Raw genomic sequence first — 17,723 nt, 5'->3', positions numbered from 1 at the left:
GTGAATGCAGTTTCCTTGGCAGTGATCTCTTTTGTTGTCTAAGTGAACCATTTGTTATCCTAACTTGATGAGAGAATTTGGGAGAGTGGATTTTCTATGTTCTACCCTAGGAGCATGTTACATACAAATTTCTGAAGATGAAAAGAACAGACATAGTGGAATAAGCTGGCTTCTAAGGGTACATACAGGCCATGGCACAAAGTAAGTACTTAAAAAATGCTTTATATAAGTATCCATCCATTTCTGTGCCATTAAACCTAACTATATTTTAAAAGCAATATGATAGAATGTTAAAAGTATTTGATGTTGACCCAAATTCCAGGTGGATTAAGGTTTTTAAGCAAATTGATATGAAATCTGAAAAGATTGTCCCAGGTAAAACACTCATCCAAGTAAGATATGAAATATAATTTTAAATGGAAACAAGTATCTGGAAAACAAGGACATTTTATTTAATAATTTTGCTTGAGTCATGGTGGGGTGGGATAATTCCGAATTTGGAACTGGATGTGGCCTGAGAGCCTGAACAAAGGATGTTTGCTGCTGGGACCTTTGTTGGGTAGGCACAGCAGAAAACTCAGAGCAAAAAAGGAAAATTTAAAATGAAATGCTTCAAAAAAGATGTGTTAATGCTGCTTAGAGCCAAATTTGATAACCATAATATAAATAGGAAAAAAATCACAGATTTTCCACAAAGAAGCTATCCCTGGGAACATTGCCAACAACTTTAATTTTCGTGGGGTTCAGAAAGAAAGATGTGAAAAGATTCCTGCTTTCATCAAGTAAATACAAATATATTTTCAACTACTTGACTAAAAAAAAAAGTCCTTTCTTTCTACACTCTAAAAGCCTCAAGGAACAGAAGCAAAGAAAAACATTCACTAGAAAGTGAGGGGAAATGTCCTAGAAACATTTGAAAGAAATGTTGGTGAGGAGGCAAGGGAGGGAGGCCAGCAAGATGGCTTATGGCCAAGGAGAAAAATCACACAAGGCAGATGGTAATAGAAGAGACTCCTTCAAGAACTTGTACCAGATGAAAGATAATACTAAAAAATTAAAATGCATATATTAAAATAATATATTAAAAGATGATGCTCTCTCCCATTACATGATGTTTTTGTTATAAAATGCTTATGTGAACTAGTGCATTCCAATAGATTTATGGGTACTGTTGCTAATGTAGCCAGCCTCCTCAGATAAAAAGAGGAGCCAAAACTTCTCTGACAGTGAGTGGTTTGGTGCTGTCTATCTTCCACAGGGCTCCCTCCTACCTTTCTAGTCTTCTTACAACTTAGTCCCCAGCACATTTTTTTGATCCAGCAATACTGATCTTCTGGATATTCCACAGACAAGACACTCCATCTCTCATCTTCTTGCATTTTCTCTGACTGCCCCCCAATTCTGGGTAAAGGAAATACAAAACTACACAACAGAGCTTAATTTAATTTTGTATACATGTGATTTTACACTTTTGTGCATCTGTGATTCCACTGATGTGGCTGTTTTCTTATATAAATCACAACATATCCATACTTGCTATATCATGTGTCTTTTTATCCACATTTCCATAAATACTTGATAGAGGACCCATCCAACACAATGGAGGCCATCCTGTAGTTCTGGTTCAGTTTTGCTTTTTAATACTTCATAGACACAAGTGTAGCAATTGGATCAGTTATTTCTGACTCTTACAAATCCTGACTAGTCAGATATCACTGTCGTTATTATCATCACCACCACCATCATCATCATCATCTTCATCATCATAGCTAACATGTATATGGCATTTTAAGGTTTGCAAAGCACTTTAAAACTATTATTTCATTTTTTCCTTGACAAAAATACCTTGCAGGATGAATATCTTCCTTCCTCCCCTTCCCCTTTTCCAGCTCCCCTTTATATGTTGCTTTCCTCTCTTAAAATGTAAAGTTTTTAAGAGTAGGAACCATGTTATTTTTTTATATCCATATTCCAAAGGGCTTAGCATAGTGTCTTCCACTCACACTCAATAAATTCTCTATTAGAGCGTGGGCTAGGGGTGAGAGGAAAGAAAAGAGTTGAACAACCGCTAAGCCTTCATACCTTAAGTCCTAGCTAGTAAAGTCAGCCAGAGTATGCAGCAAGAAGGAATGGTAGAGTCTCTTGCTCATTTGATTCTAAGAGAGGATAGAGCCACATAATCCAGCCCCTTAAAAAGATAAGAGGAGAGCCCCTAGATCCTGAGGACCCAACTGTGAAGAGGCACTGGGGTAATTTATGAGATATTGAACTGTGAAGAGGGGATCTATGTGGTATAGAGAACCCATTACTTTCACTGTATGGCTGCATGAGTGAAATAAATATTTTTGTGCATATGGATAATTTTCTTCTTTATTTTGGGGGAATAGACCTGGTAGCAATAGTATCACTGATTCAAAAGGCATGTACAGTTTTAGCAATTTTTTTGGACATAGTTCCAAATTGTTTTCCAGAATGAGTATTGATAATTGATAGCTCTATCAACAGTTCATCAATGCACCTGCTTTTCCACAGCCCCTCCACCATTTGTTATACATTCTACCCCATCCATAAATCTGAAAGGTAATTTCTTCTTTGTTCTTAATTTATAATAAGACCTTTATATATGTAGATCATGAATCCATTTGGAGCTTACCCTGACATATGATGATAGGTTTTAGCATAAACCTAGTTTCCACCAGACAGCTGTCCAATTTTCCCAGTAGTTTTTATTAAATGAGTTCTTATCCTAGTAGCTGAGTTTTCTTAGTTTATCAAACCCTAGGCTACTAGATTCATCTGCTTCTATATGGTATGTACCTAATCTGTTTTGCTGCAGAGTTTGTTTATTTTTTAACCAGTACCAAATTCTTTTGTTAGTGTTTCATAGTATAGTTTGAGACCTGATACCACCAGACTCCTTTCCTTCATATATGTGTGTGTGTGTGTGTGTGTGTGTGTACATAAATATATACACACATGCACACATACATACACACACATATATAATATACATATGTATATGCATATATTCATTATTTCTTTTGAGATTATTTAACTTTTGTTCCTTTAAACAAATTTTTATATTATTTTTATAGTTCTATAAAGTAATCCTTCAGGTTTGATTGATGTATCAATGAATAAGTAAATTCATTTAGGTAGTATTGTCATTTTTATAATATTAGTGCATCTTACCCATGAACAATTAATATTTCTCTAATTATTTAGGTCTGCCTTTATTTCCATAAACAGTGTTTTAGAATTGTATTTTGTGTGTATCTTGGTAAGTAAACTCCCAATTATTTTATATATTCAGTAATTATTTTAAGTTGAATTTCTCTTTCTAACTCTTCCAGATAGATTTTATTAGTAATATAAAAATATTGATGATTTAAATGAATTTATTTTATATTATGCAACTTTGTTGAAGCTAATAATGTCAATCCACTTTGGTTGATTGCCTAAGGTTCTCTAAGTACAGCACTATATCGTGTTCAAAATGCAATAGTTTTGCTTTTTCTTTGCCTATGCTTCCCTCAATTTCTTTTTGTTGTCTTATTGCTAATGCTAGTATTTCTAGAGCTGCATTAAGTAATAATGGTGGAAATGGCCATTCCTGTTTTGACCTTATTGGAAATACTTCTAATTTATTCCCTTTGCATATAATGCTGGCCCTTGGTTTTAGATACATATTATTTGCCATGGTGAGGAAAGGCCCATTTATTTCTATGTTTTCTATAGAAATGAGTGTTGTATTTTATTTCTTTTTCTGCTTCTACTGATATAATCATATTATTTTTGTCATTCTTGTTGTTTATATGGCCAGTTTTGTTTGGCCACAGTTTTCCTAATATTAAAAGAGCACCAGGATATATCCAACCGGATTATAGTCTTTATATGTTTCTATAGCCTCTTGCTGTTAAATTGTCTACACCAATGTTCATTAGGAATATTGGTACATGGTTTTCTTTCTCTGTTTTGACTCTCCCTGGTTTTGTTATCAAGACCATATTTTTATACTAATTTAGCTATCATAGTTTAGCTATCAAGACCACGTTTTATCATAGAAATAATTTGTGAAGAAAGAGCCATGTTCAAACATCAGCATACACATGCATAGAGCCAGAACTGGGGGTGCCCAAGAATGCTGGAATACTCTGGAATGAGCAAGTCCTAGTCTAAAGGATCCAGGTTCAAATTCCAAATCTGCTGCTTACTGGTTGGATGAGCTTGGGCAAGTTGAAACCTCCTTAACCCTCAATTTCTTCATCCATAAAACAACGGGAGGGGGTGAAGCTGAATGCTCTTTAAGTTCCCTCTGAGATCTGAATCTAGGGCATCTAATGTAATTGTCCAGAGGCCAGGAGAGTACTTTGATAATTTTGCAGATGTTTATTCTCTTTTCTTTGCCATGTCACAGCTTGTGTGCTCTTTCCACACTTGTGACCCCAATCATAGAATAAAAGATGAATATAGAAAAGAAGGCACAAGATTCATTTTGTGTGTATATATATTTGTTCCACCTTTACACCCTGCTTTAGAAAACATCACAACACAGAAATTGGCACACATGTGATGCTTTTCTGTGATTACGCTTTGCATCATGGATGTGGTTGCAAGTGTGCCAACAATCTGAGCCATGCCAAGTATCATAAGGCTGCAGGTGCAAATGTAATTTTCTTAAAGTAAATAACTGTGGGCAATGTTTTTAAATCAGTTTCTGGCATTCAAACATACATAATGATGAGTCCTTCTGTTTCACTTACCAAATAATATTGATCCTCCTGGTGTAGCACAAGCCTCCTGCCCTCCAACATTCAGTTGATAGAAGTCACTAGCTGATAGAAGTTAGCTTGATAATGTTTTAAGTCTTCTGAATTTCAAAAAAGGCATATCATAACTGGTAGAACATTAAATCCAAATTATAACGTAACTATTTCCATTGTTCTTCCTTGTCCTGGTTAAAAAGAAAACAAGTACTTCAGTCAAATGAATTTGTGATGAGAAATCGGTGATCACTCTCTGATTTTAGAAATGGAAAAAAAAATACATCTCTGTAGTCTTTCCAGAATCTAACCTTTTCCTCAGATTTTCTTTTTAATGCAAACCATTAAACAAACAAAAAAAAAAGGTCTGTCAACTGATTGTAAGAGTGACTTTTGAAAAACAGATGAGGATGTAGGCTGCCTAGGACATTCCGAAGTGTCATCCATCTTCAGATAACACTCACCTAAATCTGCAAACATGTTATTAGGTAATAGTCACACACATCTTTTTTATGATTCACAGCAACGTAAAGCTTTGGAAGACTTTAAGGCTTTAAAAGCATTTAAAATAGCATATTGATCCAAAGTGCTGCCTTGAAAGGCCTTATTTGTGCTTCCCTGCTATGATCAAATTGCCTGCAGTAATCTCCACCCATCTAAAGGTTTGACAGCCTTTTCTACCATATTTAATATCTCTGCTTATTCTACTGTTTCAGTTCTTTTCTTTCACAGTTTCGAGAGTCGGAAGCAAAAATGAAAGCCAGAAGTGAACTGTGTCCAGAGAGATAATGATCTGATTCTTAATTTTAACTCTGATGGATGATGCAAAGTGCCTTTCCCAACAGTGAGTCAATAAAAAGACTTCAATTGACTGTAACTAATCAAGCTTTGCTAACACCTCAACAGCTATTTGACACCGAGACTGGCTTCTGATATGGAACTGAGTTTGCATAAATTATTTTATTACAAAGAAATCAGATGATGAAAGACTAATTGCACTTCATTACTAGGAGAAAGTAGAGAAATGACAAGGCATAACTTAGGGCCCTTTGATTCTACCCCAAGGGAAACTTTAGACCTTGTGGTTGTATTAGTCAATGTTTAAAGTACTCTTTAAGTATTATATGCTTGCAGAAAGCCAAGAATTCCCATTTCCACACAAATATTTGAAAATTTATTTGGTCGTCACCCTGAAAGTTTCTGCATGTCCCACTGAGGCAGAAGTTGTGAGTACTCAGCTAATGCTAGGTATTCTATGGATAGCAGGGACTCTGAAATGTTCTGTCCCTCAACTTTTATTACCTCTTAGTGCACTCGTAGTCCAGAGGTATGTGGATTAGTGAATATCCCCAGTATGTGGGAATCTACTCAGTCGTGGGATTGAGCCCATGAGTGATCATTGTACTTTCAGCCTACCTGAGATAAGAAGATCTAGTCTCAAAAAAAAAAAAAAATCATAGCTCCAAATCGTTTCTTAATAGCCTACTCTGCCTCCTTTTGGATGTGATTTATTTTCCTGAACTGGTCACGTGATCTTGCCAAGACACTAGTTTCCTACAAAAGCAAACCCATCCACCTATAAACAGTCTTGTTACTTAGCATAGAATCAATCAATAAAACTACTCAACAACTCAGAAGTCCTTTAGACATAGTATTCATCTGCACCTAAGAGTTTTAACACAAATACAATTTAAGATCTCCTTTTAGCAGACAGATTAGAACTAACAATTGAGTTACCACATGAAGCTCAGTTTACATTTCCAATGGGACTAGTCATCAGGTAGAAACACAGAAACACTAACACCAAGGTGACAGTTCATTCATGTCACAGGAAATGGAATGTAGGATCTGGTGGGGACTGGCACTCAAGTAAGTTGGTTGTCCCCTCTCTTTGTCTGTGTGGTGAAAGCGAGAACCTCTGATCTCATCTGGCCACATTTAACTATCACAGAGAAGGATGAATGCGATCAACCACCAGCATGTAGGGTAAGGTAGCCAACCAGTACAATGGGATAGAGTGCTGGACCTGGAATCAGAAAGAATTGCGTTCAAATCCTGCCTCAGACACTTACTGACTGTTAGGTCATTTCTATAAGGAAAGAGAACATGTCTTTAAAGTGTCATTTTAAAGTATAGCTATTATTATTTTTTTTTGATTACACAATGGGGTTAAGTGACTTGCCCAGGGTCACACAGCTAGTAAGTATTATGTTTCTGAAGCTGGATTTGAACTCAGGTCCTCCCGAATCCATGGCCGGTGCTCTGTCCACTGCACCATCTAGCTGCCCCAGTATAGCTATTATTATTATTTCCCACTTCCACTTCATTCTGAGCTTGACATGTCTGCTGCCATACCTCTCTTCCTCTCTTTCTGTCTTTACCCCAAACCCTGGCACTCTGGGCATGATGAGAAGGACGCAACAGAGGGTGGGGATACTACATAGGTTTTCATGTCTCTGGGCACCATAAAACATGAAAACCAGGGAAAGGATATCAGACACATAGCACTGTCCTGCTATGTCAGGTAACAAGATGAATCAATAGGAATATAGACCTCACATAAACAATGTACATTAGTAATAACCTTATTCTATGATATTCTATTCACATATTTATTCTTTTATCTCATAGTTTGCCATGGCCACAGAATCCATCACTAAGTGACCAGCCTACCGATAATGAGTCTTTTCTGATAGTCTCTGAACTGATCCACAGAAAAGAAACATTTCCTGGACCATTTTTAAAGCCTTTCCATCACGGTTTTCGTTGTTGTTGTTCACTCTTCAGTCATATCCAACTCTTTGTGATCCAACAGTCCACAGCACACCAGTACTATCCATGAGGTTTTCTTGACAAAAATACTGGAGTGGTTTTCCATTTCCTTCTCTGGTAGATTAAGGCAAATAGAGGTTAAGTAAATTGTCTCAGATTCATAAAACTAGTAAGTGTCTGAGGTCAGATTTGAACTCACGCCTTCCTGACTCCAGTTCCACCATTCTATCCACTGAGCCACCTAGTTGCCTCCTTCCATCTTGGTAGAACCTGCCAAAAACTGTATTTTACAGGCATAGGCTTGGTTAACACATGGGATGCAGTCTGCATTGATGGAAAGAGCATATCATTGAGATCACAGACTCATTGGAGTCTTAGAATATTGGAACATTTATTTCTTTAAATGATTTTTATTATTTATTTATTTTTAATATTAATTATTTTTTTAGTTCTAAACTCCTTTCCTCCACCTCGTCCATCACCCATTGAGAAGGCAGGCAATATTAATTATACATATGAAGTCCTGCAAAACATATCTCCATATAAATCATATTGAAAAAAAGAGAGAAAAATAGAGTGAAAAAGTATGCTTCAATCTGCATTCAGAGTTCATCAGTTCTCTCTTTGGAGGTAGATAACATTTTTCATCATGAATCCTTTGGAAATATCTTGGACCATTGTATAGCATAGAATGACTAAGTTTCCACAGTTGATCATTGCTGCAATAGTGTTGTTACCATGTACAGTGTTCTCCTGGTTCTACTCTCTTCATTTTGCATGAGTTCATATAAGTTTTCCTAGGTTCTAACCATTCTCCTTGTAAATGATATATTTTTTTATTTTATAAAACAATGATAAGGGTAGCTATGGGAGTTAAGCTTTCACTAATAATAAAAAGCTAAATGTTCAACTTTGGTGCTTTTTTAGTCTTCTAGCTACCAGACTATTCTTGTATTGGTGAGAAATTTTTTTATGTATTTTTCCCACAAACAAGAATTTATTAAGCACCTCCTATTTGTTGGACCCTATACAAGGCACTAGGCATAAAAAGATGAAAATGAAACTGTCATGCCTTCAAGGAGTTCTATTCACTGAGGAAAACAACATGTGCATATACAAGAACATACAAAGCAATCATATATAGAATGAAATTAGGTAATCTTGGGAGAAGGAGTATGGAGACGCTTTGGAAGAGAGCTCAAAGATCATCTAGTCTAACCCTATACCTCCATAGATGTGGACACCAAGTACAGTGAGATAAATAGAATTTTCAAAGGTAATATGGTGAATTAGTGACGTTAGCTCTAGTATGAACCCCTCTCTGGGTCTCAGTTTCAAGGGAAATTTTAAAATACTGTTGTCATAAAAAATAACATTGTACAAATTGACCAACTACTGGTAATTCAAGCTCTCGGAAGAAAAGAGAACTGACATTATTGATCTGATTTTGATGGATGAAAATGTTCTGGCTGGTGAAACTGAAATGAATGAAACTATGAAGAGAGTGTGGCATCTTAGAATTCATGAGAGATAAGAAGAGCACAGGGCCTATTTGGTTTATGTAAACATTAGAGAACAGATTTCGTACAGCTTAGAGAAAAAAAATGGGTACAATCCAATGGCCTAAAATTCTTAAGGGAAGTCAGTTCAAGAGGAAGGAAAAGTTCTCAAGGATGAAATTCCCAAAAGGTAATCATTAATGATTTCATGTCATTGATGTATATTTGTATATAACCATCAATGGTTCTGTATATCTGTAGTCTCTGACTTGGCAGATATATGAGGGTATGAGGATAGTTTTCCTTCTCTTTCCATTTTCTATTTTTTTCCTTTCCATTTTTAATCCAAAAACTTCCATATCAGATTCAGGGGTCTTCAGGAACATCTATTTTTAATCACCAGATATTTGATGTATTCTATATGTATCCCCTTCCAAAAGTCTTTCATTCCTAGATCTTAAATCATGGTTTAGAATTCCAAATTCAATTCTCACACATGATTTTTTTTTTTGGTGAGGCAATTGGGGTTAAGTGACTTGCCCAGAGTCACACAGCTAGTGGGTGTTATGTGTCTGAGGCCAGATTTGAACTCAGGTCCTCCAGATTTCAGGGCCGGTGCTCTGTTCACTGAACCACCTAGCTGCCCCTCATGCATAATTTTCTTAAGCAATTGTTTACTTCCTAGGTCCACCTTTGGAGGCAACTAGGTGGCACAGTAAATACAGCACTGGGCCTGCAGTCAGGAAGATCTGAGTTCAAATATGACCTTAGACAAGTATTAGCTGTGTGACCCCGAGAGGGTTATATAATTTCTGTTTGCCTTGGTTTCTTCAACTGTAAAATGGGGATAATAATAGAACCTCCCTCTTAGGGTTGTTATGAAAATCAAATGAGATAATAATTGTAAGGTGCTTATCACAGTGCCTGGAATATAGTAATTGCTATATAAATATTTTATCATCATCATCGTCATCATTATTCTCCACCGAAAACACCACTTGTGCCCTCTAAAATCTCCAGTTTCTTTCCCAGGCTTCCAGGCTTGGGATACGGGTAAGGGTCCTCTCAATCTCTTCATTTTCCATTTGAAGCCTTTCTTTCATTCTTTCAAAGAACACTTTATCTTCTCTGTTCAACTGGAGGCGTCCTCCAAAGCTTTCATCTTCTCTAATAGAAACATCTACCTTTATTTTGTGTATTTATAATGAGTACTTGGCACTGGCAGTTAGGCAAATAGAACAACCTCTCTCTATGACCATGCACAATCCTGCTTGCTCTCTATACTCACTGGAGCGAGACCCTTAGTTATCTGTATTTATTGTAGCTAACATACTAGGGTAACCACTGTGGCAAATCGCGTATTTGCCATGTCAAATCACTGCATCAGTGTTTAGTCACTTGGGACTTCCTAACAACACTTTACATGTAAAACACTTTCCTGACTTTCTAGGGCTTTCTCAATTTCTTTTCCCTGACATCATGTTAGCTTGCTCATTGCCTTTGATTCATAATTCCCACCCAAGCTCTAATGCAGTAATAGTCAGAGGTAGGAGGGTAAGAATTTTAGCTGTTGGAAAGAATATAAGGAATGCTTTGAAGATAACAAAGCAAGGGGTATTCTATAAAAGGAAAAGTAGGAGAAAACCAGTAAAGTCAGTTGTCACTAATTCAAGGGAAGAAAAACATAATGATTAAAAAAAGAATGGTCAGATAGTACAGAGAAAGCAAAGAGGAAATGTCCACTGTTTCTAAGGGATAGATGAACTGTGAACTAGCAATGCCAAGACCCATGGGGGGAGTAACATTCTAGTAGAAAGGATAAAAAGTCATTTCTATTGGCTTTTTTTCTGGTTCTTTTTGTTCTAGTCATACAGTTGTACATTGAATATTTATGAGAGTAAGTACCATCAGGTGGAGAAGGGTCCTCAGAGACACGAGTCAATTTCAGAGAGTTATTATTGTGTAGTTTTGAAAGCTTGTCCATGTGAGTTCAGATCACATAGCCTGAGCCATAAGTTTTGATATATTTTGGAGAACATTCAATGATTAATTCTATACCATAAAGAAGCCAAGATTTTGTTCATGTAATCACTTTTAATGAATTTCCAATAACTGTCCACCTTGACCAAATGCATTAGGAATGAGAGTCACAAACAGAAAAAAACAGATGAGCTCCTTGTACATGCCTACCCAGGATTAAAGCTTTCTTCTTTATGAAACTTTTTGGACTGTTTACTGCATTCCATGGTTACATATAGCACAATCTAAGAGACACTACCTATGAGTATAAATATCAACATAAAAAAGAGATGCAGACTAAAAGAGGCATAGACATGAACACAGACATAGCCATTACCACGCAGGTTTTTAGTTCATTGTGATTTCATTGTGGTACATAGTGTCATATTGTTAGAGTTAAAAATGCATTTGAGGAAAGAAAAAAAGTCATTGTGATGAGAACCATTCATACTTACTAATGATTTCTTGACAGAAATTGTATTTTTCTACTGCAACATTTACAAATATGTTGATAAATTCTATTTCATGAGATTTAGAGACCATTGAGAAACTAGATCCAAAAAGATGTTTTGGTGTGTAAGATTCAAGGACAATCCTGCTACCTTTGTTGTTGTTCAGTCCTTTTAGTCACATCTGACTGTTCGTGACCCCATTTGGGGTTTTCTTGGTAAAGGTACTGGAGTGGTTTGTCATTTCCTTCTCCAGCTCATTTTACAGGTGAGAAAACTGAGGCAAACAGGGTTAAGTGACTTGACCAGGGTCATACAGATAGTAAGTACCTGAGGCCAGAGATGAACTCTTGCCTAGCTGCTGATTCTGTCACTATATTCTCCTACAAGTTACAATGCTATATGACACCCAATTTGTGCTCACTGGAGATTTTAGCTTTTCAGTTCTCTGTTAAATTACAAACTGTGCAGGTTAAAGGGAATTGGGAGACTTCCAGACCTGTCAGCCAACTCACAAGTATAAAGTGACTTTTATGTATCTAATAACTAGCTCTATTTCTGTTGTTCAGTTGTTTCAGTCATATTCAAATCTTTGTGACCCCATTTGGGGTTTTCTTGGCAAAGATACTCGAGAGGTTTTGCCATTTCCTTCTCCAACTCATATCATAGATGAGGAAACTGAGGCAAGCACTATTAAGTGTCACATAGCTAGTAAGGGTCTGAGGCCAGATTGGAACTCAGAAGATGTTTTCCCGATTCCAGGGCTGGCACTTGCACTATTTAATATACAATAATGGATAAACAATGGTTTATAGCATTCTGGCAATATTCTTTGGTCTGGTGAAGGTGTGATGAAAATGAACAAGAGGACTGGTATGTCACTGGATTTAGTGTGTACTATTTGCAGCAGATTTAGAAATTTATATTTTTACTGAACTTTAGCCCTTATATAACTTATAGGTCTGGAGTTGTAAGAACCTAAAAATGCTACTATGATTCAAACTTATATTAGTATATAATTTTTCTCATTAGTTTTCTTTTTCTGGTTCTTCTTACATGGTACTTTAGCCATGAAAGCTCACTTTTCATTTCCCTTGGTTTGTATTTTCTATACATTAAATGGATGTCTCCATGCTGATCAAGGCTGTAAATTCAGCCAACTATCAATTACTTAAGGACTAGTTAACTTGTTTTGGATTATCCAAAATAATGCTTCTCCTTAATTCCTTTTGGGCTTTGTTGATGCCAAATATCTGCTACTTAGTACTTGCCCTGATGGGTACAGGAATATATGTGAAAAGAGGGAGAAGAAGTAAAATTCCAATTGACGATTTTTATTAATTGCTAGAATTAGTGGTGGAACTAATAGCTAATATGTATTTTTTTTCTTTTGGCTAGGCAATGGGGTTAAGTAACTTGCCCAGGGTCTCACAGCTAGTAAGTGTTATGTGTCTGAGGCTGGATTTGAACTCAGATCCTCCTGAATCCAGGGCCAGTGCTCTATCCACTGTGCCACCTAGCTGCCCCCCTAATATGTATTTTTAAAGTATAATTAGTTACTAGACCTAAAATAATACTTTATCATAATGTATATTCTCAAAGGTATGTACCCTCTAATAGATCCTACCAAACTGCAAGGGCTGCACGTATGGTTCTGGTGGGGAATTGTTTCTTGAAAACCACCCTAAGTATGGAAAGTTCATCATAGGCCATTGCAACTCATGAAACTTTCAACCAAGGTATGGTTAGGTTATGATTTTTGTTGATGGAAAGAGAATCTACATGAATAAAATCACAGATCCTTTGATATACGGAGGAGTCATTAGCCATAAGTGTCAATTATTCATACCACTCCCTCTCCGAGTGTCATTAATATAATCATTAATTAAGCCCTTCCTATGTTCCTCGAAAAGTGTACAAAATAAAAAACACAACTGTATTAAATGCTAGTATATTTTATCTTTGTTTTTGAAAAAAATGCAGTAAAAATACTAAATAGCCCAAATTGTAATAATATAGACCTGATCCCTCTCAAGGTCCCCACATGATTCTTCAACACCTCACTAATCAATGAATCAACAAGCATGTATTAAACACTAACTATATGCCAGGCACTGTGCTAATCATTGATTATATGAAGAAAAAAATAGTCCCATCCTTTGAGGAGTTTATATTCCAGCGAGGGAGACAACATGCACATAAATAGGTTCATAGAGGAAACAAACCCATAAATGGACCATAGGCTTGGGGCGGGGGGGGAAGATATTAGCAGCTGAGGAGGACAACAGAAAGTAGTAGTTGAGCTGGGTTTTGAAGGAAGACAGGGATTCTAAAAGTCTCCTCCCCAGGTTCAGTGTACCGTTTTGAGTCATCTGAACTATGATCTAAGCCTCTATCCATGCCCAGCTCTATGTCAAACTAATCAAAACTTGTGATTTCAAGAGTAAAAATATATTTAAGTAAAATAGAACAGGAAGATAAATGACAGGGAATTAAATGAATAGTAATCATTATCCATACCCATAAAAATGGATTCCATCTTTCACACCACAGGATAATAAAATCCCCTCTTGCCACAACAAAATTGGAAGGACACAGTTTAGAATCATGACATCCATCTCTTGAGTTTCTTTTCCTCCAGGCACCTTCAGCAAGGCAGATGCTTCCTGCCCCACTTCTCTGTAGCTGTAGAATCATCACTCCATGCTGGATTACGCTATGCAGACTCCTCATGTTTCTTGTGACTCTTTAGCTCCATGGCCAGATTCTTCCATCTCTTAGTGACCACTAGTCTTGTGCTGCTTTGCTCTGGTTTTCTCTGCTCTTGAGCTCTTTCTCCCCATGTGATTGGCCTCCTCCTATTCCATCAGAGAGCCTTGTGGGCTCTTTAATTGCTACTCCCAATGATTATTCTGCTTTTTATCTAAGTCCATTCCACCTCCTCCCCCTTCTCTTCTCATGGGATTGCTCATTCCACTACTTTTTTCTTCCAAGTTTATACCTGCCTACTCTTCCTTTTTGCATGCTTTCTCTTTTTCCCATGGTTGCTATCATGTTCCCTGTCTGTGCTCACATTATACAATCTCAATTTCGAGAGGAAAGTACCCTGAGAGATTCCTATCCCAGACCCTTCTCCTATAAAGTGACATATACACATATGGATCTATAATTCATGTGTATATGTATACAAATATGTATACAGACATACGAATACATGTATATGTGTATATGTAGATACACAATGAAAGAGATAGAGATAGATGGTAGATAGAGAAAGGGATAGTGAGAGAGACAGAAAGAGAGGAAGAGAGTGAGAGAATGAGAGAGAAGAAGAAGGAGGAGGAGGAGGAGGAGAAACTTCAGAGGTTTCCAGAGCCACCACTACCCTTCCCTGCTCTCTGATAAAGGTACACTAGTCTCTTAGGTCATATTGTCTCTCCCATTAGAATACGAGGTCTTTGGGGTAGGAACTGTTTCACTTTAGTCTTTGTATCCCCAGTACTTAGCACAGTGCTAGCACATAATAGGGGCTTCATAAATAATTTTAATTGAATGATTCATTTGAAGGAGATTTACCATGAAGTATTATGGAGGAAATATAATAGGGAAGAAAAGACAAAATGGCATTAAAAATGATGTAAAAAAAATTTCAGCACTCTCTAGTAGCATTTTTTGACTCATGTTTTTATCTTACAATTTCCCATGGAAAGCCCGCCTAAAACAGAGAAAGAAGTAAGCTATTAAAATGTTTAGAGTTGATCGACATATTCTTTAGTAGTTCTACAATATTCGAGGCTACAGATATTTTTATCCTCATTGATAAAAGTTCTAAAGACAATCTACCAATTATTAAGCATTCATCAGCCAAATTATACTAAGAGTAGGATTTGATATCAAAGTTCTTGTGTTTATTCCAACAACCAACTTTTAAACACCTTCCATGTTCAAAGCACTGTGTTGGAGGGAGATATAAAGGTAATTCCCCTGCCTCCTTGGAGGTTAAGAAGTTAAAATAAATTAGCTGCAGATCAAAGTTGCCCATTTTATGTAGCTATACCTTATGACCAGTTTGTGCTGTTTGACAAGAAGATTAAAAAATATTCTAAAAAACATTGTAAAAGTTTGCTTTAGCAATTGTTTCCAAAAATGGAAAGAGTAGGTTTGGTGTAGTATATAGAGAGCTGGCCCCGAAGCCAGGAAGAATTGTGTTCAAGTGCCTTCTCTAATGTTTACTGGCTGTTTTGGTCTGGGCAAATCATTTAACCTTTCAGTATTCTAGGCAACTCTAGTCTAAGACTAAGTTGCAGAGAAGGTTCTAACCTACATTAGAAGAGGGAATTTCATCACCTGGAGGTTCTTTATGAAAATGAAATGACAAGTCGGGTCCCTATCCAAAAGAGAACACCAAACATGTGGCTAATGAAGCATTTCAACCAGAAATAATAGGCTAAAAAATTACATTACATTTAAAGCATTCTTGTAAAGAATTTTTTCATATTCATTAAGCTCACTGAGATTCAATTTGGTTCACAGAATTTATACACCCACACATCACAATTACAAAAGGTAAACCTCCTTCTTTAGCCATTCCTATTTCTTTCAATAATTCCGTATCTCACTTGGCTGAGAAATCTAAACATCTGGCTGTGGCAAACACATGCATAATTCTCCCTCAAATATGAAAATAAAATACAAAGGAAGGAGAGTGAGAGCATACTAAGCATCTTTAAGAACCATATGATGTCTTTTCAATCACAACTGATTTCTGCTAGGCTTTGGGCCTTTGTTATAGGCATAGAAAGTTAATATGATTTTCAGCATCACTTAGAGAAAATCTAGATTTGCACATTTGATCAATTAGTGACCACTTTCATATCTGGGAGCACCATTTTGGGCAACAGGGAACTGCTATTGTTAATAAAGCCATAGAAAGATCCATTCAGCTCTAAAAATTTTTGTTAGATGGTATAAGATATATTTGCTGTAATTAATTATTCATTTAAATTTACATGATATCATTAATCTGACATTTAAGGTCCCCAACAATTTGGCTCCATCATTATTTCAATGTATTGGATTCCTGGCTGTTTGCTAGAAGAAAAAAAAAACTGCTTCATGATTCTATGTATTCCTGAAACTTCCCCACCCCCTAAGATTGGAAGGTATTTTTTCCTCATTTTTACCTCTCAAACCATATCCTTCAAGGCTCAGGTTTGATTTTACCAACTCTGGAAGTGTTCTCTACTACTTCAAATTTTCCCAGAGTGTTTTGCTTTGATGTTGTCTTTGCCCCCATTACATTTTACCCTATTTATACTTATTTGTATATATGCCATTCCTCCTGGTACAATGGAAACCTCTTGTGATCACTGGCAGAAGGTGTGACTCCTGATTGGCTGAGAGACTTTTGAACTCTTGATTTTGCTTACTTTAAATGATAACCATGAATGTAAGCTTCTTGACTGTGTAATATCTTTAATTTTTTTCTATCCTCAGGGCCTAACAAAGAGTATTGGGAAGAAGAATAAGATGAAAGAAGAGATAGGACTGATAATAGAACAATGATGATTGATAAGAAAAAAAAAGACAGAGCTTCTTAATTTTTACTTTGTTTCTCTTTTCTTTACCTCTGGAAATCTGTGAATTGGAAAGGACAAAACAAAAAAAATGATTAATTGGTAGTTGATAATCAAAACAAATAAGGAGAGAGTAAAAGTCTGCTGAGGGGCTCTTGATGAATTCAAGTCACCTGTCCTAAATCAATTACATCTTTGGATGCCACTATTTGTTCATAAGATCATAGATTTAAACTGGAAGAAACTTTCTAATAGAGACGATCTAGTCCCACCCTTTCATGTTACCCATGAAGAAAGTGAGGCCCAAAGCAGTTAATTAGGTTACCCACCATCATTCAGGCAGTGACAATGAGGATTTGAACGTATATCTTCTGACTTCAAATCCAGCACTCTTTCCACTACGCTATGCTTTCCTCCCTATTGTACTTCTTGCCCCAAAATAAATAACATGCAAGAATCATGTAGAGTGTTTGTTGCCCATGTAGGTTATATGAACATGCACGTGAGTTGTCTAAATTTGACTCACAGGGAAGCATGAATACATATCTCTGGAATCTTGGACTCCCCTCTCCAAGAGACACTTCTATTCCTGCCTGGAAGGGGGCAGAAGATTGAGACTACTACACTCTCTGTTTTGCTCACCTA

The 17,723-nt window shown here is 36.5% G+C and overlaps 1 long non-coding RNA gene across 1 annotated transcript in view; it reads right to left on the bottom strand.

Moving 5' to 3' along the window:
* LOC114024523 overlaps positions 1-14,395 on the bottom strand; it is a 92,247-nt gene extending 77,852 nt beyond the window's left edge. The window contains exons 1-2 of the long non-coding RNA XR_003566910.1: positions 14,023-14,395; positions 4,764-4,954 (exon numbers count right to left, since the gene is read on the bottom strand). This is a non-coding gene — a long non-coding RNA (uncharacterized LOC114024523). The remainder of the gene's footprint in view (positions 1-4,763; positions 4,955-14,022) is intronic.
* Positions 14,396-17,723: the final 3,328 nt, after the last annotated feature.

The sequence above is a fragment of the Vombatus ursinus genome, unplaced genomic scaffold (assembly GCF_900497805.2).
Source record: "Vombatus ursinus unplaced genomic scaffold, bare-nosed wombat genome assembly UNPS02014821.1, whole genome shotgun sequence".
In the NCBI taxonomy this organism is placed as follows: domain Eukaryota; kingdom Metazoa; phylum Chordata; class Mammalia; order Diprotodontia; family Vombatidae; genus Vombatus; species Vombatus ursinus.
The sequence above is the reverse complement of the archived record's forward strand: the minus strand, read 5'-3'. Positions and strand labels throughout refer to the sequence as shown.